Raw genomic sequence first — 23,490 nt, 5'->3', positions numbered from 1 at the left:
ATGGCGCCACTACACTCCAGCCTGGGCGACACAGTGAGACTCCTTCTCACAGAAAAAAAAAAAAGAGAGAGAGAGAGAGAGAGAGAAGAAAAGAAGTTTATTTGTTTGTTTGTTTGCTTTGAGATGGAGTCTTGCTCTGTTGCCCAGGCTGGAGTGCAGTGGCACCATCTCAGCTCACTGCAACCTCTGCTTCCTGGAATCAAGTGATTCTCCTGCCTTAGCCTCCCGCATAGCTGGGATTACAGGCTCACACCATCATACCTGGCTAATTTTTGTATTTTTGGTAGAGACAGGGTTTCATCATGTTGGCCAGGCTGGTCTTGAACTCCTGACCTCAAGTGATCCACCCACCTTGACCTCCCAAAGTGCTGGGATTACAGGCGTGAGCCACAGCACCCAGCCAGAATACATAAAGAACTTTAGAAAACTCAACAAAAGAAAGACAAGCCACTTAAAATATGGGCAAAGGATTTGAAGAGACATTTTTCCAAAGATATACAAATGGCCAACAAGCACATGAAAAGATGATCAACATCACTAAGCATTAAGGAAATGCAAATCAAAGTTATAGTGTGATACTACTTCACACCAACTAGATTGGAAAATAACAAGTGTTGATGAGAATATGGAGAAATTGGAACCCTCATCCATTGATGTTGGGAAAGTAAAATGATACACCTACTGTGGAAAACTGTGGAAAATAGTTTGGAAGTTTCTCAAAAAGCTACAGTTACCATATGGTTCAGCTATTTCACTCCCAGTTACATACCCAGAATAATTGAAAACAGATGTTCAAATAAATTCTTGCACACAAATGTACATAGCACTATTCACAATAACCAAAAGGTAGAACCAGCACAAATATCCATCAACAGACGAAAAGATAAACAAAATGTAATATATCCAAACAATGGAATGTTATTCAGTTATATAGAGGAATGAAATACTGTTACATACTACAACATGAATGAACCTTAAAAACATTGTGCTAATGAATGAACAGGCAACCTAGAGAATGGGAGAAAATTTTTGCAATCTATTCATCGGACAAAGGACTAATATCCAGAATCTACAAAGAACTCAAACAAATTTACAAGAAAAAAAAACCATCAAAAAGTGGGCAAAGGATATGAACAGACGCTTCTCAAAAGAAGACATTTATGCAGCCAACAAATACATGAAAGAAAGTTCATCATCACTGGTTATTAGAGAAATGCACATCAAAACCACAGTGAGATACCATCTCATGCCAGTTAAAATGGCAATCATTAAAAAGTCAGGAAACAACAGATGCTGGAGAGGATGTGGAAAAACAGAAACGTTTTTACACTGTTGGTGGGAGTGGAAATTAGTTCAATCATTTTGGAAGACGGTGTGGCAATTCCTCAAGGATCTAGAACCAGAAATACCATTTGATTCAGCAATCCCATTACTGGGTATATACCCAAAGGATTATTACATCATTCTACTATAAAGACACATGCACACGTATGTTTATTGTGGCACTATTCACAATAGCAAAGACTTGGAACCAACCCAAATGTCCATCAATGATAGACTGGATAAAGAAAATATGGCACATATACACCATGGAATACTATGCAGTCATAAAAAACAAGTTCATGTTCTTTACAGGGACATGGATGAAGCTGGAAACCATCATTCTCAGCAAACTAACACAAGAACAGAAAACCAAACACCACATATTCTCACTCATAAGTGGTAGTTGAACAATGAGAACACATGGACACAGGGGAGGGGAACATCACACACTGGAGCTTGTCCGGATGTGGGGGGTTAGGGGAGGAATAGCCTTAGGAGAAATACGTAATATAGATGACAGGCTGATGGGTGCAGCAAACCACCATGGCATGTGTATACCTCTGTAACAAACCTGCACGTTCTGCACATGTACCCCAGAACTTAAGGTATAATTAAAAAAAAAAAAGAAGAAGAAGAAAAAAAAGAGGTTAAAGATTGTCTGTGAAAAATGTTCAAGATTCTACCCAGATGGGAGGAATTTTTCAGTTTTCAAAACCTTATCTAAAACAATTCTGTTGTGAAAAAGGTTTAAAACACATATTTTCTTTTGTTATATGAATAGAGACATAATCCTAGGGTCTCTTTAAACAGAAAGTACAATTCAGCTTTAAGTTGTACTCTAAGAACTTCCAAAATCTCAGCGCCAATAGCAGTTGCTGTTTTCCCTGGGTGAGTGTATGACTGTTGGAATGCCTGTAGGGAGTTTGATCAAGATTCCATTTTAGGTGGCCTGGTGGAAGAAAGAAGAAAGTACTGTAAAAAAGGAAATTGTATAATAGCATCATGTTATTAGACACATTAGAATGTGGCATATTGCACCAGTCATCATATAATCAGGGGGAAATGGAGAGGAGAAGCAGACTCTCATAGGGCAGGATTTGAAGAGAAGGAGCCTAAGGCTTGGAACTGCTGCTAGTGGTGACAGAGCATAAAAGAAAGTTTTCCATTCTGTACAGGTTCTCACCTGTGCTGAATGAAATTCGACTGTAAGGAGAATTTCTGGGAAACGTTGATTTGACTATAGTGTAGAATTGTGGCATCTTAAAAGGGGCTTTTAACTCTTACAGATATTTCTAGACTTGAAGTCTTACATGTTTTAGAATAAAAGAAATCTTGATGGGATTTGTGCAAACAGAACAAAACAAAACAAAAAATAAAAAACATTGTGCTAACGAAAGAAACCAGTGACAAAAGGACACATATTTCATTATTTCATTTATATGAAATATCAAGAACAGGAAAACCTATAGAAGTAGAAAAGAAATTAAGAGTTGCCAGTGGGTGGGATTAGAGAAGGGTAAGCAGTGACTACTTAAATGGTATAAGGTTTATTTTTGGTGTGATGAAAACTTTTTGAAACTAAACAGAATGCCAGCATGGTGGCTCATGCCTGTAATCCCAGCACTTTGGGAGACCGAGGCAGGTGGATCACATGCAGTCAGTAGTTCGAGACCAGCCTGGCCAACATGGCGAAACTCTGTGTCTACTAAGAATACAAAAATTGACCGGCACAGTGGTGCACATCTGTAATCCTAACTACTTGGGAAGCTGAGTCACAAGAATCTCTTAAGCCTGGGGCAGCAGAGGTTACAGTGAGCCGAGATCATGCCACTGCACTCCAGCCTGGGCAACAGAGTGAGACTCTGTCTCAAAACAAAACAAAACTAGATAGAAGCAATGGTTGCACAACATTTTAAATCTACTAAATGTCACTCTAATTACACACTTTTAAGTAGTCATTTTTGTATTATGTGAATTTTACCTCAATAAAAATGTTTGGGCATAGGCTACATGCTGTGCACACCTCACAGATATGCATGCACACCCTCAGATATTAATAATGCACTTTTGGTATTAATTGTTCCTTGAGCGGATATTCAAAGAATGAAAAGATAATTTAAAACCCTACATAATAAAGCAAAATATGAATAACTTAAAATTAGGCCCTAATTCTTCCAAATATTCTTCCTTTTCTTTACTGTTGTGTTCTCCTACTCACAAAAGTTACAGAACTCATTAACCAACTCTATGTCTCTATTGTTGGTGAGTTTATACCATTTCTTAAGAACAAAAATACATTCGAATTTTAAAACAAAGGGTCCTCCACAAGCTTTTTTTTAGAGAAATACACCATAACTATACTCTATGCTCCCTATGAAGTAGAAGTAGCAAAAGAAAAACATGATAATGGCTCTGTGGATTTTGTAAGAAATGTGTATTTGTCTGTTCTTACACTGTTAATAAAGAAATACTCAAGACTGGGTAATTTACAAAGGAAAGAAGTTTAATGGACTCACAGTTCCACATGGCTGGGGAGGCCTCACAATGATGGCAGAAGATGAAGGAAAAGCAAAGGGATATCTTACATGGTGGCAGGCAAGAGGGCATGTGCAGGAGAATTCCCCTTTATAAAATCATCAGATCTCTTGAGACTTATTCACTACCAGGAGAAGAGTATGGGGAAAACCGCCCCATGATTCACTTATCTCCACCTGGCCCTGCCCTTGACACTGGAGATTATTACAATTCAAGATGAAATTTGGGTGGAGACACAGCCAAACTATATCAAAATGGAAGGCTTGCGGAATGTAAATATTGATTCATTTACCAAAGGCAGCATCTATAAGCCCGGACCCATGAAGGGCTTCATAGCCCATAGAAAGGGTTTTCATTTTATTCAAAATATAATGGAAGGCTTTAGGTAAATGAAAATTAAACTGTTGGGAGCAAGAATAGAAGCAGAAAGACCAGTGAAGGAGTGGTTACATTAGTTCCAACAACAGATGTTGGGTCCTGGAACTAGAGTGGTAGTGGAATAAATGAAGAGAATGGGGCATTTTTATATCTATAATATCTGAATAGTGACACCTGATGTCTATATCTACGTCGTATATTTAGACATAAAACTCTGGAACGTAGAAGAGAAGTCAAGGATAGAAATTTAGATTTGGCGTTCATCTAATGTTATTGCATGAGATTCAAAGGGAGAGGGTATAAAGCTGAGGGTTGATATGTTCTCACATATAAGTGGGAACTAAGCATTGGGTACACATGGACATAAAAATGAGAACAATAGACACTGAGGACTACTAGAAAGGGGAGAGGGGGAGTGGGACAAGGGCTGAAAAGCTACCTATTGGGCACTATGCTCACTGCCTGCCTGATAGAATCATTTGTACCCCACACCTCAGCATCATACAATACACCCAACTAACAAACCTGCACATATATGCCCTGAATCTAAAATAGAAGTTGAAAGTGTAAAACAAAAAAAGAAATGCAAAAAAAAAAACAAAATTAAAAAGAAGAGTGTTGCAATGTGGGTAGTGTGCAGGTTCAAAATGTCTCAAAGATAACACCTAAAAATTGAGTTATTTGCTAATGTTAAAAATTATCAAATATTTCACAAAGGTCCAGATTTCTGATTTCTCCTAGAAAAATCCAAAGATCTGGCAATACTGGGGCTCAAATCTCAGTAGCCCCTTAAGAACAGCCCCCTCCCAATTTTCCCTTTTAGAGTCACAGGCACACCATTTTTCTGATTCTCTAAGGCATACCTTAGAGAAACCTTTGCTTTTTTACATTTTTATTAACTTTAGAGACTTCTATTAATTTTTTAAATGCTGAGTACTCCATGTAATTCAAAATATGTATTGTTAAGCACTGGATTCACCAAATATCTTTTCTCTACTTGAATGTTGGGCAGGAGGTCCACTTGGAGTAAAGACTCAGTCTTCTCTGTTGTACATAGCCCTGGAACATGAACTGATTTTAAATTTTAGATTCTCTTCAAGTCAAATGGCCATGTACAAAATGTCTTCCTTAGCCCTAGGCTGACGGCAAGGTCATCCTGACTTAGCTATGAGTGAACAGAAAGGAGAAGGAGACAGAGCCTTTAGTGAAGGTTCCTTAACACCTTCACCTCAGATGAAGTTCATAATAGATGAATCTGGAGCTTTATTTCCAGAAAAGCAAATGTTTTTCTCCCTGCCCTAATCTTAGCCCACCACAACCCACTCCTACTGACATGGATGCTTATTTTTTAAAACTCGCAATAATTTTAAGAACTTAGATACTGCTTTGATGTCATTTTTATGTGAAAGCTATCTGAAGGCAAAGAAGCTTTGGTATTTACATTAACTCCAGCACCTGGTACAACAGCTGGTATGTAGTGTGTATTTTGTCAAATGAGTAATGTGTCATCTATATCAATGAAGGAAAGGCAAGCTATCAGTGATGGATGGTTGGGGACCCCTCTACAGAACTGCTGTGTTCGATGCTCTGGGCCTCTAGTTCCTTAAAAATAGTCTCTCTTTGGTTCCCATTACGCAACCTCCTGGCTGCCCTCCTATCCCTGGGCTACTCTCACTAGGACTCTTTCTTCTCTTCCTCTTTATATGTCAAAAATATCTGTTTCATCCAGAATTGCAGTCATCTAAAGACTTGACTAGGATTACAGGATCTCCTTCCAAGATGTTTTACCTACATGGTTGCTGAAAGGAGGATTTATTGCTGATAATTATTATTAATCATACTAATATAAAACTGTAATAAGTTCAACAAAGAAAAATATGTTGTTATAAAATGCTAAAATGGATGATTTGCCCTCTTCAGAAGGTCAGAGAAGGCTTGACTTCTAAAGGATTAGTAATCTAGGCTAAACCAGGACAGAGCAGCATTCCAGAAAAAAGGGAACATCATAGGCAAAGACTATATGGAGCAGGAGGGAGTATGGCAAAAATAAGAACTCAAAGAAGTATAATGTAGCTGTTGCTGAGAGAACAAAGGAATTAGAAGCAAGTTGAGGCTGAAGACACAAAGGTAGGGCCAAACAGTGTAGGGATTTGTATGTCTTGGTAAAGACTTTGTGTTTTCTTCTAAGAGTAATGAGAAGGCCCATTTGAAAGGTTTAAATAAAGTAGGGATGTAGTCTTTTTTTCTCACTTGACAGCATCACTCTGGCTACTTATAAAGAATACAACTATAGACGTAATCTCTATAAGAGAATGGGGATGGAATATGAGAAGACAGTTAAGTGGTTACTGCAAGTACAGACAAGAGTATATTGGATTAAAGTAGAAGTAGAAATGAAGAGAAGTGAACAGACTTGAGAAAGATATAGAAAGTAAAATTGACAGTACTTGGTGATAGATTGGATGTGGGTGGTAGGAAGTATGAGAGAAGTGAGTGCCAGGATGATTCCTCTGATTTTTGGGCTTCTGTAACTGGGTGTGTGATGGTGTCCACACAAATGTTGGGAACAGTGGAAAAGAACACAATGGGGAAAGAGTGCTGGGTGGGGGTGTGGAGATCATGAGTTCAATTTTGAACCAGTTCAGTTTGAGGTACCTTTGAAACAGCCAAGTAGAAAATTGGTTAAATGGATGTGAAATTGGAATGAGAGATCTGAGTTGAAGATATAAATGTGAATACAGTGTTCGTATACATTTGAGAATTTAAGTTCTAGGCATGCAGGAGCTCTCTTATTGGAGGGAGAAGAGAAAAGAGAAAAGGGCCTAGAGCTGAACCATAACACACCTTGGCATTTAATGGCCCACCTTGTTAAAGCATCATGAGAATGGAGAAATAAATTTAATCTCTAGTATGGCATATTACAAAATACAAATAATCCATTATTTTAAATTTGATTTCTTGATTGACCCAGCAATTATGTTTTATAAATTTTTACATTTTCATTTTCTCTTATATATTTTTGTTTTTAATTTGGAGTTTTATTATATAGTTAGAGAATATGACTGGCCTGCATTGATTTATAGTTTTAGGAATTTTCAGGGATTTTCTTTGTAGCTTAATACACAATGGGTTTTTATAAATGTTATACAGACATTTGAAAAGAATATATACTCTATTTTTATTTCTTATTCACCTGTACTTCCAGTTGTTGTCTAAATGAATTCAACAAGGTGCTGAACCTCTAACGTCTTTGTTGAATCAGATTATCTATAGGTAATTATATAAGGGGGTCATAGAGCATGGCAGATGTTACCTTCGTGTGAGATTTTCTTTGGAAGGTGGTCATTAGATATTAGAGACATAGAGAGCTTAGGCCTTGGACCTAAGCCCTGTAGACAAATGGGTCCCATTTGATGCTCCGCTGTGTAATCATAGAAGGTGGTTTTGCCAGAAGATAGTGACTTCTTTGAGACTTTCAGAAGAAGGGTTACCTGGGCAGTATAGGTCCCAGAGTTCTTTACTGCACAAAGACTTAGATAATAGTAGAGGAGGGATGACAAATACATTGTCTCGAAGTGGCACTTTTTCAATATTTTCTAAAGGTAATATATTCACATAACACATTAGTTAGAGGAAGCTGTGTGGAAATAAGTGGGTGAAACTTGGGTGGGGGTTAAGATAGAGAGAGGGAAAGGTAATCAAAGGTAGTGCTTTATTTTTTACTCTTTCTAGCACCAACCTAAAGCAGAGGCTTCACCTGCATCTCTGCACTCCTCAGATGTTAAAAGTCCTATACCTCTAAAAGATACTGTTTACTATGTATTCTAACTTCGCAGTGTGTACTAACACAGTTAATCCTTACTATGTCGAGTAAGCATTATACTCCTCTTCATTACACAGGAACAAGCCCAGAGAGCTTAAGTAACGTGTATGAGCTCACATAGCGTAGCATCAGAATCCAAATTCCTTAGATTGTTGACCAATATTCTCAAACTTTTTGGTCTTAGAGCCTTTCATACTTTTAAAAATCATTGAACACCCAAAGAGCTTTTGTGTATGTGAGTTACATCTATCAATATTTACCATAGTGGAAATAACAATGAGAAATTTCTAAAACATATATTTATTAAAAAATTTAATATGACATAAGTAAGTGAATAATATATGAATGTAAATAGCCTTTTTTATGTAAAATATTACATTTCCCAAAATAAATTAGGCTTAAGAGTAACGTTACCTGGGCATGGTGGTGCGTGCCTATAGCCCCAGCTACTTGGGAGGCTAAGTCAGAATAATCACTTGAGCCCAAGAGTTTGAAATGAGCTATGATTGCACCACTGCGCTCCTGCCTGGGGAACAGAGTGAGACCCATCTCAAGAAGAAAAAAAAAAAAGAAGAAGAGTAGTTTTGCCTTACATTTCAGCAGATCTCTTAATGTCTAGTTTAAAAGAAGACAGATGGATTCTCATACCTGTCTCTGCATTCAATCGGTAGCAATTTGTTTTGGCTCAAACATATGAAGAAAATATGACTTTAAAAAGATATGTACTTAGAAAAAGAAGTATCTTTTTTTAATTTCAACTTTTATTTTAGTTACAGGAGGTACATTGTAGATTTGTTACATTAGAATATTGCATGATGCTGAGGTTTGGAATACAAATCCCATCACCCTGGTAGTGAACACAGTTGCCGATAGGTGGTTTTTTAACCCCCACCTTGTCCTTCCACCCTCTAGTAGTCCACAGTGTCTACTGTTTCCAGATTTATTTCCATGTATGCTCAATACTTAGGTCCTACTTATAAGTGAGAACATGTGGTGTTTTATTTTCTGTTACTGTGTTAATTCGCTTAAGATTATGGCCTCCAGCTCCATCCATGTTGCTATAAAGAACATGATTTCATTTTTATGGCTGCATCGTATTCCATGATATATATGTACCACATTTTCTTTGTCCAATCTACCATCGATGGGCACCTAGGTTGATTCCATGTCTTCGCTATTGTGAATAGCACAGTTGCAAACATTCAAGTGCATGTGTCTTGTGTCTTTTTGGTAGAATAATTTGTTTTCATAACATTTTAAATACTTGTTTATATTCTTCTTTGATGTTACATCAAAACTTGACAAGCAGTAATTTCTTTTTTGTTTGTTTGTTTTCATTTTTAAGTTCAGGGGTACAAGTGCAGATTTGTTACATAGGTAAACTTGTGTCATGCAGGTTTGCTGTACAGATTATTTCATCACCCATGTATGAAGCCTAGTACCCATTAGTGATTTTTCCTGATCCTCTCCCTCCTCCCACCATCCACACTCCAATAAGCTCCAGAGTATGTTGTTCCCCTCTATTTGTCCACATATTATCATCATTTAGCTCCCACTTATAAGTGAGAACATGACATATTTGGTTTCCTGGTCCTGCCTTAGTTTGCTAAGGATAATGGCCTCCAGCTCCATCCATCACCCTGCAAAGGACATGATCTCTTTCTTTTTTATAGCTTCATAGTATTCCATTCCATGGTGTATATCTTTATCCAGTCTATCATTTTTGGGCATTTAGGTGAATTCTATGTCTTTGCTATTGCAAATAGTGCTGCAATAAACACATGCATGTATGTATCTTTATAATAGAATCATTTATATTTCTTCAGGTATGTACCCAGTAATGGGATTGCTGGGTCAAGTGGTATTTCTGTCTGTAGGTCTTTGAGGAATTGTCACACTATCTTCCACAATGCTTCAACTAATTTACACACCCACCAACAGTGTATAATCATTTCTTTTTCTCTACAACTGCACCAGCATCTGTTATTTTTTGACTTTTTAATGATAGTCATTCTGACTGGTGTGACATGGTATCTAACTGTGGTTTTCATTTGCATTTCTGTAGTGATAAGTGATGTTGAGCTTTTTTCATATGATTTTTGGCTGAATTTATGTCTCCTTTTGAAAAGTGTCTGCTTATGCCATTTGCCCACTTTTTAATGGAGTTGTTTATCTCTTGTAATTTTTTTACGTTCCTTATAGATATTGGATATTAGACCTTTGTCAGATGTGTAGTTTACAAAAATTTTCTCCCATTCTGTAATTCTGTTTACACTCTTGATAGTTTCTTTTGCTGTGCAGAAGCTCTTTAGTTTAATTAGATTTCATTAGTCAATTTTTGCTTTTGTTGTAGGTGCTTTCAGGAATTATAGTTCTTTGTCACTAAACCTTTGCCCACTCCTATGTCCTCAATGGTATTGTCTAGGTTGTCTTCCAGGGTTGTTATACTTTTGAGTTTTACATTTAAGTCTGTAATCCATCTTGAGTTAATTTTTGTATATGGTATAAATAAGGACACCAGCTTTGATCTTCTGAATATAGATACCCAGTTATCCCAGCACCACTTATTTAACAGGAAATTCTTTACCCATTGCCTGTTTTTGTCAGATTTGTCAAAGATCAGATAGTTGTAGGTGTGCAGTCTTATGTCTGGGTACTCTATTCTGTTCCACTGGTCTATGTCTCAGTCTTTGTACCAGTATCATCCTGTTTTGGTTACTGTAGACGTATAGTATAGTTTGGGCAGTGCAATGCCTCCAGCTTTGTTCTTTTTGCGTAGAATTGACTTAGCTATTCAGGGTCTTGTTTGGTTCCATATGAATTTTAAAATACTTTTTTTAGTTCTGTGGAGAATCTCAATTGCAGTTTAGTAGGAATAGCATTAAAATTAATAAATTGCTTTGGGCAGTATCTGCAAAGCCAGAATCGAAGCCGACCAGGGGTGGAGGCAGTCCCCCAGCACAGCACAGTTGCTTTGCAAAAACATGGCTAGACAAGTAATTTCTTAAAGCTTGGTTGAAATGTATAATGTAAAACAATATCAGTGAGCTTTTCATAATCTGTTACATTAAAATCCATTGGTCTATCTTGCATTTTAAATGGATCTTTTTCCTATGCATGATTTTGTAATATCACCACGTTGGTGACTTAAAAAATATTAGTTCACTCAGTTGTGTGGGTCTTCAAAAGGTTGTCATGTTTCATTGTACAATAACAAAAAATCTGTCTGGGCATGGTGGATCATGCCTGTAATCCCCATATTTTGGGAGGCTGAGTTGAGGATTGCTTGAGGGCAGGAGTTCAAGACTAGCCTGGGCAACATAGTGAGACCTCATTCAAGAAAAAAATAAATTTAAAAATTAGCCAAGCATGGTTCTACATGCTGGTAGTCCTGGCTACTTGGAATGCTGAAGTGGAAGAACTGCTTGAGCCCAGGAGTTCAAAGCTGTAGTGAGCTATGATTGCACCACTGAACTCCAGCCTGGGTGACAGAGTGAGACCCTGTCTCAAAAAAAAAAAAAAAAAAAAAAAAAAAAAAAGCCTTATTTAATATCACTACCAATCTCTTCAGAAAAACATTTTAAGTTTTAAGAAGACTTCTGCCTCATAGAGGCAGATACAAATTTTTCAAAATTTTAACTTTTGCTTGAAAACTCAAATTTTATTTTTGGTAAACTCTCTATCAAAGACCCAAATCTGAATAATCACAATTTGCCTCCCAGTTGCTCTTTCAAGTAAAAACAGCATTCAATAAAAATAGTAGCTAGTTCTACCTATACCCCAAACAATCACTTAAGTGCTTTTTTTTTTCTGAAACAACCATTGCACTTCAGTGTACAGTGTACAGAAGAAGTGCTTTTGGCCATATAGAATATTAAAAAGACTTTCACTTAATAGTTAATATTTAATAAAATTAGTACTTTATATAGTTTCATCAAGGTATTCTTAAGTGAAACTGATGTTTTTAAAACTGAAATATATGATATTCTTCTATATAACATCTACTAGTTCACTTTGCTGCTGCCTTGATTTGTGCTAAGATGCCAACAGTTTAATCGACCATTGCTCTTGCACCATCAGGACAAGTATCAATGCAGTGAAGAAGGCAAATAATGTCTTCATATTATTGTAAAAGTATTGTTTGGCCTCATAGACCCCTGAAAGTGTCTTGGAGATCCTGGGATATGTGTAGATACATTAAGAACCACTCATGTAGCAATAGAAATGAATGGAATTTGCGCTATAAATACTGTTTTTAATGGACATGTGGCATCTACAGATGGAGTGGCATATAGTGGTATTCTGTATATGCCAACTTTAAAGGTGAGTTCCATTTTCATTCAGGGCTCTTTAATGTCCCAAGATTTCCTGTTCATTGACACTGTAGGAAACTGTCAGATAGATTTTACAGCTTTACTGTTAACTGACCAGCTAATAACAGCAGTAGGTGTTCTCTAGGAGTGTGATTTGTTTTCTGGGGAGAAATCATTTGTCAGCAGGCTGGGTTGAAGCCGACTATAGAGATGCTCCAGATGTGACAATTGCCAGGCTTTGAGAAACATCGTCTATTAATTGAGAACCCAAGAGGCCTATCCAAGGATTCCATGCTTGCAGTCAAGAGTCTACGAGTTCTGATGCATGTGTTTGGGAACACGATGTGTGTAAAAGCCATATGTGTTCCATTTTCTGGCCACTCTAAAAGGACAATGAGTGAACCTCTCCCTCATGATCTGAGACAAGAAATAATACTGCAGAAGGTAATGGAGTTGCCACATGTGACACATTGCTTTTTTTTCTTTCTTTCTTTCTTTTGGGCAGGGGGATGGAGTCTTGTTCTGTCATCTAGGCTGAAGTGCAATGGCACTATCTAGGCTCACTGCAACCACCGCCTCCTGGGTTCAAGCGATTCTCCTGCCTCAGTCTCCCAAGTAGCTGAGATTACACAGGCCTGTGCCACCACACCCAGCTAACTTTTGTATTTTTAGTAGAGACAGGATTTCTCCATGTAGGCCAGATTGTCTCAAACTCCTGACCTCAAATAATCCGTTTGTCTATGCCTCCCAAAGTGCTGGGATTACGGTGCGAGCCACCATGCCTGGCCCACATTACTTTCTGATTTGAGCTCTTCTCCAGTACCCTGTAATCGAAGAGACTGGGAAGTGTATTAACTCTATAGTATTGGCTGGAAGAACCCATCCCTGTTAAGCTTCATTCATGATGCTTGGCTTCAAGAGAGCCAACTAGGAAACCCCCTGAGAGTGAAACAGTGAACCTGTGGACTCCAGCTAAAGGACTACTGGGGAATTACATGATTGTTGGAGTCCTATTTAATAAGAGTAGTTGATGACAATGATTGAGCCCTTACCATGACAGGCACTGTGGCTGGGCATTTGCTATGTATATTTATGTGTGGTATATATATGTATAATTTAATTCTCACAGTAATTTTATGAGTTGGATACTATCACCATTCTCATTTTACAGAAAATAAAACCTAAGCAAAGAAGATTAAATTACTTACCTAAGGTCACACTTCAAGTGACAGAGACAATATCCCAGTTCAGGCAATCTTTTTATAGAACCACATTCTAAAATGTACTACCTCTTGATGACCTGTGGAAGTTTTAAAGCAAAATCAAACATATATTACTTAGCAGATTTTAAATGAGCAAACCAAAGTGGAGAAATTATTTCCATCTGATATTCAGTTATTTTTAATGCTGAATTTTCATAGCAAATACCACAGGATACCCATAAAGGGAGCTATATCTCCACATATTTTTCCACCAGTGGAGATTTTTATCAGTTTGAAAGGCTGCCCTGAGGGATTTAAGGAACACATTTTTTTCCGATAAACAATGGAAAATTGGTGAAAGTCATAAATCTCATGAAAATGTGTATTTTTCTCGATAATGTCACAATTTTAGGCAAAAGTATTTTAGGCTTCTAAATAGTCTCCTCAAAAAACTGTTAGAACTGATGAACAAATTCAGTAAACAAAGTCAACAAACAATCAGTTGCATTTTCATACACTAACAATGAATTATCCAAAAAGAAATTATGAAAACAATTCTATGGATAATAGTATCAAAAAGAATAAAACTTAGAATAAATTTAACAAAAATAAAATATCTGTGCACTGAAAACTGTAAGACATTGATAAAAGAAACTGAAGGTGACAAAAATAAATGGAAAGATATCCCATGTCCATGGGTTAGACAAATTAATATTGTTAAAATGCTTATGACTTTTTACACATAAATAGAAAAAATAGTCCTTTTTATTATTATACTTTAAGTTCTAGGGTACATGTGCACAACGTGCAGGTTTGTTACCTATGTATACATGTGCCATGTTGGTGTGCTGCACCCATTAACTCGTCATTTGCATTAGGTATATCTCCTAATGCTATCCCTCCCCCCTCTCCCCACCCCACGACAGGCCCCAATGTGTGATGTTCCCTATCCTGTGTCCAAGTGTTCTCATTGTTCAATTCCCACCTATGAGTGAGAACATGCGGTGTTTGGTTTTCTGTCCTTGCAATAGTTTTCTCGGAATGATGGTCTCCAGCTTCATCCATGTCCCTACAAAGGACATGACCTCATCCTTTTTTATGGCTGCATAGTATTTCATGGTGTATATATGCCCAAATTAGTATGGTAGCACAAAAGACCCTGAATAGCCAAAGCAATCTTGAGCAAGAACAAGCTGAAGACAACACATTTCCTGATTTCAAAATGTATTGCAAAGCTATAGTAACAAAATAGTATGATACTGGCACAAAAACTGACTTCCATACCAGTCAGAGACATGAGGCCGCCTTTCAAGGCCCTAGCTTCTGAATGACATTTCTAGCCACACTCTGCCAGAAGGGAAACTGCTGCCTTAAAGGGAATGATCTGGTCCTGGCAGGATCCATCTCCTGCTGACTAAAGAGCGCTTGATCCATGAATAATCAGCAGTAATACTCAGGTAGTAACCCACAGACCTTGGATAAGACTCAGATTTACCGGCTTCAGATAAGACTCAGCACATTCCTACCTGTGGTGGCTACAGGAAGACACTCCTTTTTTGCCTGATAAAGGTGGAGGGAAAAGTAAAGGGGACTTTGTTTTGCACCCTAGGTACCAGCTTGGCCACAGGAGGATAGAGCGGCAAGTTCGCTCTTGGGGTCCTTGATTCCAGTGAAAGTCCAGAAATGCTCTTGCATGGCATTTCTGGACCTGCCTTGGACCAGAGTGGAGCCCACTTCCCTGAAAGGTGAAGTCTCAGGACAGTCATAAGCTGACTGAAGAGCCCTTGAGCCTTAAGGGAACATAAGCAGTAGTCTGGCAGTAGTCTCTGTGGACCTGTGATGGTGGTGGCCATGGAGTTAGGCTCCTCTGGCTGTGCAAAGGAAAGAGAAGAGTGGGAAGGACTGTGTCTTGTGGTATGAGTGCCAGCTCAGCTGCAGTATAATATAACATGAGGTGGACTTCTAAGTTTTTTTGACTCCAGTCCCTGGCTCCTGCATGGCATCTCTGGACTCACCAGGGGCCTGGGGTAACTTGCTACCCTGAAAGGAAGGACACAAGCACATCTGGCTTTGCCATCTTCTGATTGTAGTGCCCCAGGGCCTTGTGTGAACATAGGTAGTAGCTAGGTACTGGCTCAAGTGGGCCTTGGTTGAGACCCAGTGTTGTGCTGGCATAAGGTCTGACGAGCACAGTCTCAGTGGTCGTGGCCACTGGGATGCTTGTGTCTGCAACCCTCAGTTGCAGGTGGATCAGAACAAAGACAGAGACTTTGTTTGGAAGAAAGTAAGGGAAGTACACAAGAGTCTCTGACTGGTAATCAATAGAATTTTTCTGGATCTTATTCAAAAATATCAAGATGGTACATCTGTTAGTCTAGAAAAACCACAGCATTAGTGGACTTGGGGTGCCCACTAATGCAAACATAACTTAGATCACAACAACCAAGTCCATTCAAATACCTGGAAAGCTTTCCCAAGCAGGATGGGTATAAACAAACACAAAATGTGAAGATTACAATAAATACCTAACTCTTCAATGCCCAGAACTGACAAATATCCACAAGCATCAAGACCATCCAGGAAAACATGACCTCACCAAATGAACTAAATAAGAAACCAGGGACCAATGCTTCAGAAACAGAAATGTGACCTTTCAGAAAGAGAATTGAAAATAGTTACTTTGACAAAACTCAAAAAAGTTCAAGGTAGCACAAAGAAAGGATTCAGAATTCTATCAGACAAATGTAACAAAGAGATTGAAATAATTTAAAATAATCAAGCAGAGGTTCTGGAACTAAAGTGCAAATTAGCCTAGTGAGAAAGTCATCAGTCTTTTTATAGCAGAATTGGTCAAGCAAGAGAAATAATTAGTGAGCATAAAGACAGGACATTTAAAAATATACAGTTAGAAGAGTCAAAAGGAAAAAGAATTAAAAACAAATAACACCTACAGGATCTAGAAAATAGCTTCAAAAGGGCAAATCAATATTGACCTTAAAGAAGAAATAGAGAGATAGGGGTGGAAAGTTTATTCAAAGGAAAAATAACAGAGAACTTCCCAAAACTAGAAAAAGATATCAGTATCCAAGTACAAGTAGGTCATAGACCACCAAGCAGATTTAACCCAAATAATCCTATCTCAAGGCATTTAATAGGCAAACTCTCAAAGGTCAAGGATTAAAAAAGCATCCTAAAAGCAGTAGGAGAAAAGAAACAACATGCACTGGAGCACCAATATATCTGGCAGCAGACTTTTCAGTAGAAACCTTAAAGGACAGGAGAGTTCATTCTTCAGTCAGAAAGAAAAGGATGTTAATGAGCATTAAGAAATAATCTGAAGATACAAAACTCACTGACAATAGTAAGTCTGTAGAAAAACAAAAATATTATAGTACTGTAACTGTGGTGTCTAAACCACTACATCTTTAGTAGAAAGACTAAACAAAGAATCCATCAAAAAATAGGCCGGGCGCGGTGGCTCAAGCCTGTAATCCCAGCACTTTGGGAGGCCGAGACGGGCGGATCACAAGGTCAGGAGTTCGAGACCATCCTGGCTAACACGGTGAAACCCCGTCTCTACTAAAAAAATACAAAAAACTAGCCGGGCGAGGTGGTGGGCGCCTGTAGTCCCAGCTACTCGAGAGGCTGAGGCAGGAGAATGGTGTAAAAACCCGGGAGGCGGAGCTTGCAATGAGCTGAGATCCGGCCACTGCACTCCAGCCTGGGCGACACAGCAAGACTCCGTCTCAAAAAAAAAAAAAAAAAAAAACAAACAAAAAACTACAATAACTTTCAAAACGTAGACAGTACAAAAAGATATAAATAGAAACAACAAAAAGTTTAAAAGCAGAGGGATGAAGTATAGAGTTTTTATTAGTTTTATTTTTGATTGTTTTTTTGTTTATGCAAACAGAGTTAAGTAGTTATTAGCTTTAGATAATAGGTTATAATATAGTATTTTTATTATACTTTAAGTTCTAGGGTACAGGTGCACAATGTGCAGGTTTGTTACATATGTATATGTGTGCCATGTTGGTGTGCTGCACCCATTAACTCGTCACTTACTTTAGTTATTTCTCCTAATGTTATCCCTCCCCCGTCCCCCAACCCCACAACAGGTCCTGGTGTGTGATGTTCCACACCCTGTATCCAAGTGTTCTCATTGTTAAATTCCCACCTATGAGTGAGAACATGCGGTGCTTGGTTTTCTGTCCTTGTGATAGTTTGCTCAGAATGATGGTTTCCAGCTTTATCCATGACGCTACAAAGGACATGAACTCATCCTTTTTTATAGCTGCATAGTATTCCATGGTGTATATGTGCCATATTTTCTTAATCCAGTCTATCATTGATGGACATATGGGTTGGTTCCAAGCCCTTGCTATTGTGAATAGTGCCTCAATAAACATACATGTGCATGTGTCTTTATAGCAGCATGACTTATAATCCTTTGGGTATATCCCCAGTAATGGGATGGCTGGGTCGAATAGTATTTCCAGTTCTAGCTCCTTGAGGAATCGCCACACTGTTTTCCACAATGGTTAAACTAGTTTACAGTCCCACCAACAGTGTAAAAGTGTTCCTCTTTCTCCACATCCTCTCCAGCACCTGTTGTTTCCTGACTTTTTAATGATCGCCATTCTAACTGGTGTGAGATGATATCTCATTTTGGTTTTGATTTGCATTTCTCTGATGTCCAGTGATGATGAGCATTTTTTCATGTGTCTGTTGGCTGCATATGTGTCTTCTTTTTAGAAGTGTCTGTTGATTTCCTTTGCCCACTTTTTGATGCAGTTGTTTGATTTTTTCTTGTAAGTTTGTTTACGTTCTTTCTAGATTCTAGATATCAGCCCTTTGTCAGATGGGTAGATTGCAAAAACTTTCTCCCATTCTGTAGGTTGCCTGTTCACTCTAATGGTAATTTCTTTTGCTGTGCAGAAGTTCTTTAGATTAATTAGATGACATTTGTCTATTTTGGCTTTTCTTGCCATTCCTTTTGATGTTTTAGTCATGAAGTCCTTGCCCATGCCTATGTCCTGAATGGAATTGCCTAGGTTTTCCTCTAGGGTTTTTATAGTTTTAGGTCTAACATTTCAGTCTTTAATCCATCTTGAATTAATTTTTGTATAAGGTGTAAGGAAGGGATCCAGTTTCAGCTTTCTACATATGGCTAGCCAGTTTTCCCAGTATCATTTATTAAATAGGGAATCCTCTCTCCATTTCTTGTTTTTCTCAGGTTTGTCAAAGATCAAATGGTTGTAGATGTGTAGCATTATTTCTGAGGGCTCTGTTCTGTTCCATTGGTCTATATCTCTATTTTGGTACCAGTACCATGCTGTTTTGGTTAGTGTCCCCTTGTAGTATAGTTTGAAGTCAGGTAGTGTGATGCCTCCAGCTTTGTTCTTTTGGTTTAGGATTGCCTTGGCAATGTGGGCTCTCTTTTGGTTCCATATGAACTTTAAAATGGTTTTCTCCAATTTTCTGAAGACAGTCATTGGTAGCTAAAGACAAGGAAGTATAACTAATTCTAATTTATAGAATCTGTAAATTGGCCGGGCGTGGTGGCTCAAGCCTGTAATCCCAGCACTTTGGGAGGCCGAGACGGGTGGATCACGAGGTCAGGAGATCGAGACCATCCTGGCTAACACGGTGAAACCCCGTCTCTACTAAAATATACAAAAAACTAGCCGGGTGAGGTGGCGGGCGCCTGTGATCCCAGCTACTTGGGAGGCTGAGGCAGGAGAATGGTGTAAACCCGGGAGGCGGAGCTTGCAAGTGAGCTGAGATCCGGCCACTGCACTCCAGCCTGGGCGACAGAGCGAGACTCTGTCTCAAAAAAAAAAAAAGAATCTGTAAATTACCTTGGGCAGTATGGCCATTTTCACGATATTGATTCTTTCTATCCATCAGCATGGAATGTTCTTCTATTTGTTTGTGTTCTCTTTTATTTCGTTGAGCAGTGGTTTATAGTTGTCCTTGAAGAGGTCCTTCACATCCCTTGTAAGCTGGATTCCTAGGTATTTTATTCTCTTTGTAGCAATTGTCAGTGGGAGTTCACTCATGATTTGGCTCTCTGTTTGTCTGTTAATGGTGTATAGGAATGCTTGTGATTTTTGCACACTGATTTTTTTTTCCTGAGAATTCGCTGAACTTGCTTATCAGCTAAAGGAGATTTTGGGCTGAGAAGATGGGATTTTCTCAATATACAGTCAACTCATCTGCAAACAGGGACAATTTGACTTCCTCTTTTCTTTTTTTTTTTATTATTATACTTTGAGTTCTAGGGTACATGTGCATAATGCAGGTTTGTTACATATGTATACTTGAAAGCATGTTGGTGTGCTGCAGCCATCAACCCATCAGCACCCATCAATCACATATTTACATCAGGTATAACTCCCAATGCAATCCCTCTCCCCCTGCCCTCCCATGATAGGCCCTGCATGTTCTCCCAGTCCAAGTGATTCATTGAATTCAGTTCCACCCAAGGAGTGAACATGCGGTGTTTGGTTTTCTGTTCTTGTGGATACTTTGCTAAGAAATGATGGTTTCCAGCTGCATCCATGTCCCTACAAAGGGACAATACAAACTCATCCTTTTTATGGCTGCATAGTATTCCATGGTGTATATGTACACATTTTCTTAACCCAATCTGTCACTGATGGACATTTGGGTTGATTCCAAGTCTTTGTTACAGGAATAGTGCCGAATAAAACATACGGTGCATGTGTGTCTCATACAGCATGATTATAATCCTTTTGGGTATATCCCTGTAATGGGATGCTGGTCATATGGTACATCTAGTTCTAGATCCTTGAGAATCATACTGTTTTCCATATAATGGTTACAGAACTAGCCTACAACCCACCAACAGTGTAAAAGTGTCTCTTTCCACATCCTCTCCAGCACCTGTTGTTTCCTGACTTTTTAATGATCACCGTTCTAACTGGTGTGAGATGGTATCTCATTGTGGTTTTGATTTGCGTTTCTCTGATGGCCAGTGATGATGACCATTTTTTCATGTGTCTGTTGGCTGTATGAATGTCTTCTTTTGAGAAATGTCTGTTCATATCCTTTGCCCACTTTTTGATGGGGTTGTTTGTTTTTTTCTTGTAAATTTGTTTGAGTTCTTTGTAGGTTCTGGATATTAGCACTTTGTCAGCTGAGTAGATTGCAAAAATTTTCTCCCATTCTGTATGTTGCCTGTTCACTCTGATGGTAGTTTCTTTTGCTGTGCAGAAGCTCTTTAGTTTAATTAGATCCCATTTGTCAATTTTGGCTTTTGTTGCCCTTGCTTTTGGTGTTTTAGACATGAAGTCTTTGCCCATGCCTATGTCCTGAATGGTACTACCTAGGTTTTCCTCTAGGATTTTTATGGTATTAGGTCTAACATTTAAGTTTCTAATCCATCTTGAATTAATTTTCGTATAAGGAGTGAGGAAAGGATCCAGTTTCAGCTTTCTACTTATGGCTAGCCAATTTTCCCAGCACCATTTATTAAATAGGGAATCCTTTCCCCATTTCTTGTTTCTCTCAGGTTTGTCAAAGATCAGATGGCTGTAGATGTGTGCTATTATTTCTGGACTTCCTCTTTTCTTAATCGAATACCCTTAATTTCTTTCTCTTGCCTGATTGTCCTGGCCAGAACTTCCAACACTATGTTGAATAAGAGTGGTGAGAGAGGGCATCCTTGTCATGTGCCAGTTTTCAAAGGGAAATGCTTCCAGTTTTTATCCATTCAGTATGATATTGGCTGTAGGTTTGTCCTAAATAGCTCTTATTATTTTGAGATATGTTCCATCATTACCTAGCTTATTGAGAGTTTTCAACATGGAAGGCTGTTGAATTTTGTCAAAGGCCTTTTCTGCGTCTATTGAGATAATCATGTGGTTTTTATCATTGGTTCTGTTTATGTGATGGGTTACGTTTATTGATTTGTGTATGTTGAACCAGCTTGCATCCCAGGAATGAAGCCGACTTGATTGTGCTGGATAAACTTTTTAATGTGCTGCTACATTCGGTTTGCCAGTATTTTATTGAGGATTTTTCCATCGGTGTTCATCAGGGATATTGGTCTAAAATTAAGTTTTTTTGTTGTATCTCTGCCAGACTTTGGTATCAGGATGATGGTGGCCTCATTAAATGAGTTAGGGAGGATTCCCTCTTTTTCTATTGATTGGAATAGTTTCAGAAGGAATGGTACCTGCCCCTCTTTGTACCTCTGGTAGAATTCAGCTGTGAATCCATCTGTTCCTGGACTTTTTTTCGGTTGGTAGGCTATTAATTATTGCCTCAATTCCAGAGCCTGTTATTGGTCTACTCAGGGAGTCAACTTCTTTCTGGTTTAGTCTTGGGAGGGTGTATTTGTCCAGGAATTTATCCATTTCTTCTAGATTTTCTAGTTTTTTTGCATAGAGGTGTTTATAGTATTCTCTGATGGTAGTTTGTATTTCTGTGAGATCAGTGGTGATATCCTCTTTATCATATTTTACTGCATCTATTTGATTCTTCTCTCTTTTCTTCTTCATTAGTCTTGATAGTGGTCTATCCATTTTGTTGATCTTTTCAAAAAACCAGCTCCTGGATTCATTGATTTTTGGAAGGGTTTTTTGTGTCTCTCTTACAATTCTGCTCTGATCTTAGTTATTTCTTGCCTTCTACTAGCTTTTGAATATATTTGCTCTTGCTTCTCTAGTTCTTTTAATTGTGATGTTAGGGTTTCAATTTTAGATCTTTCCTGCTTTCTCCTTTGGGCATTTAGTGCTATAAATTTCCCTCTACACACTGCTTTAAATGTGTCCCAGAGATCCTGCTATATTGTGTCTTTGTTCTCATTGGTTTCAAAGATCATCTTTATTTCTGCCTTCATTTCATTATTTACCCAGTAGTCATTCAGGAGCAAGTTGTTCAGTTTCCATGTGGTTGTGCGGTTTTGAGTAAGTTTCTTAATCCTGAGTTCTAATTTGATTGCACTGTGGTCTGAGAGATAGTTTGCTGTGATTTCTGTTCTTTTACATTTGTTGAGGAGTGCTTTACTTCCAATTATGTGGTCAATTATAGAGTAAGTATGATGTGGTGCTGAGAAAACTGTATATTCTGTTGATTTGGGGTGGAGAATTCTGTAGGTATCTATTAGGTCTGCTTGGTGCAGAGCTGAGTTCAAGTCCTGGATATCCTTGTTAACTTTCTGTCTCGTTGATCATCTAATGTTGACAGTGGGGTGTAAAAGTCTCCCATTATTATTATGTGGGAGTCTAAGTCTCTTTATAGGTCTCTAAGGACTTGCTTTATGAATCTGGGTGCTCCTGTATTGGGTGCATATATATTTAGGATAGTTAGCTCTTCCTGTTGAATTGATCCCTTTACCATTATGTAATGGCCTTCTTTGTCTCTTTTGATCTTTGATGGTTTAAAGTCTGTTTTATCAGAGACTAGGATTGCAACCCCTGCTTTTTTTTGTTTTCCATTTGCTTGGCAGATCTTCCTCTATCCCTTTATTTTGAGCCTATGTGTGTCTCTGCACGTGAGATAGGTCTCCTGAATACAGCACACTGATGGATCTTGACTCTTTATCCAATTGGCCAGTCTGTGTCTTTCAGTTGGAGTATTTAGCCCATTTACATTTAAGGTTAATATTATTATGTGTGAATTTTATCCTGTCATTATGATGTTAGGTGGTTATTTTGCCCATTAATTGATGCTGTTTCTTCATAGCATCAATGGTCTTTGCAATTTGGCATGTCTTTGCAGTGGCTGGTACCAGTTGTTTCTTTCCATGTTTCATGCTTGCTTCAGGAGCTCTTGAAGGCAGGCCTAGTGGTAACAAAATCTCTCAGAATTTGCTTGTCTGTAAAGGATTTTATTTCTCCTTCACATATGAAGCTTAGTTTGGCTGGATACGAAATTCTGGTTTGAA

This window comes from Papio anubis, chromosome X (genome assembly GCF_008728515.1).
Source record: "Papio anubis isolate 15944 chromosome X, Panubis1.0, whole genome shotgun sequence".
Classification (NCBI taxonomy): Eukaryota; Metazoa; Chordata; class Mammalia; order Primates; family Cercopithecidae; genus Papio; species Papio anubis.
This window is presented reverse-complemented; position numbering follows the sequence as displayed.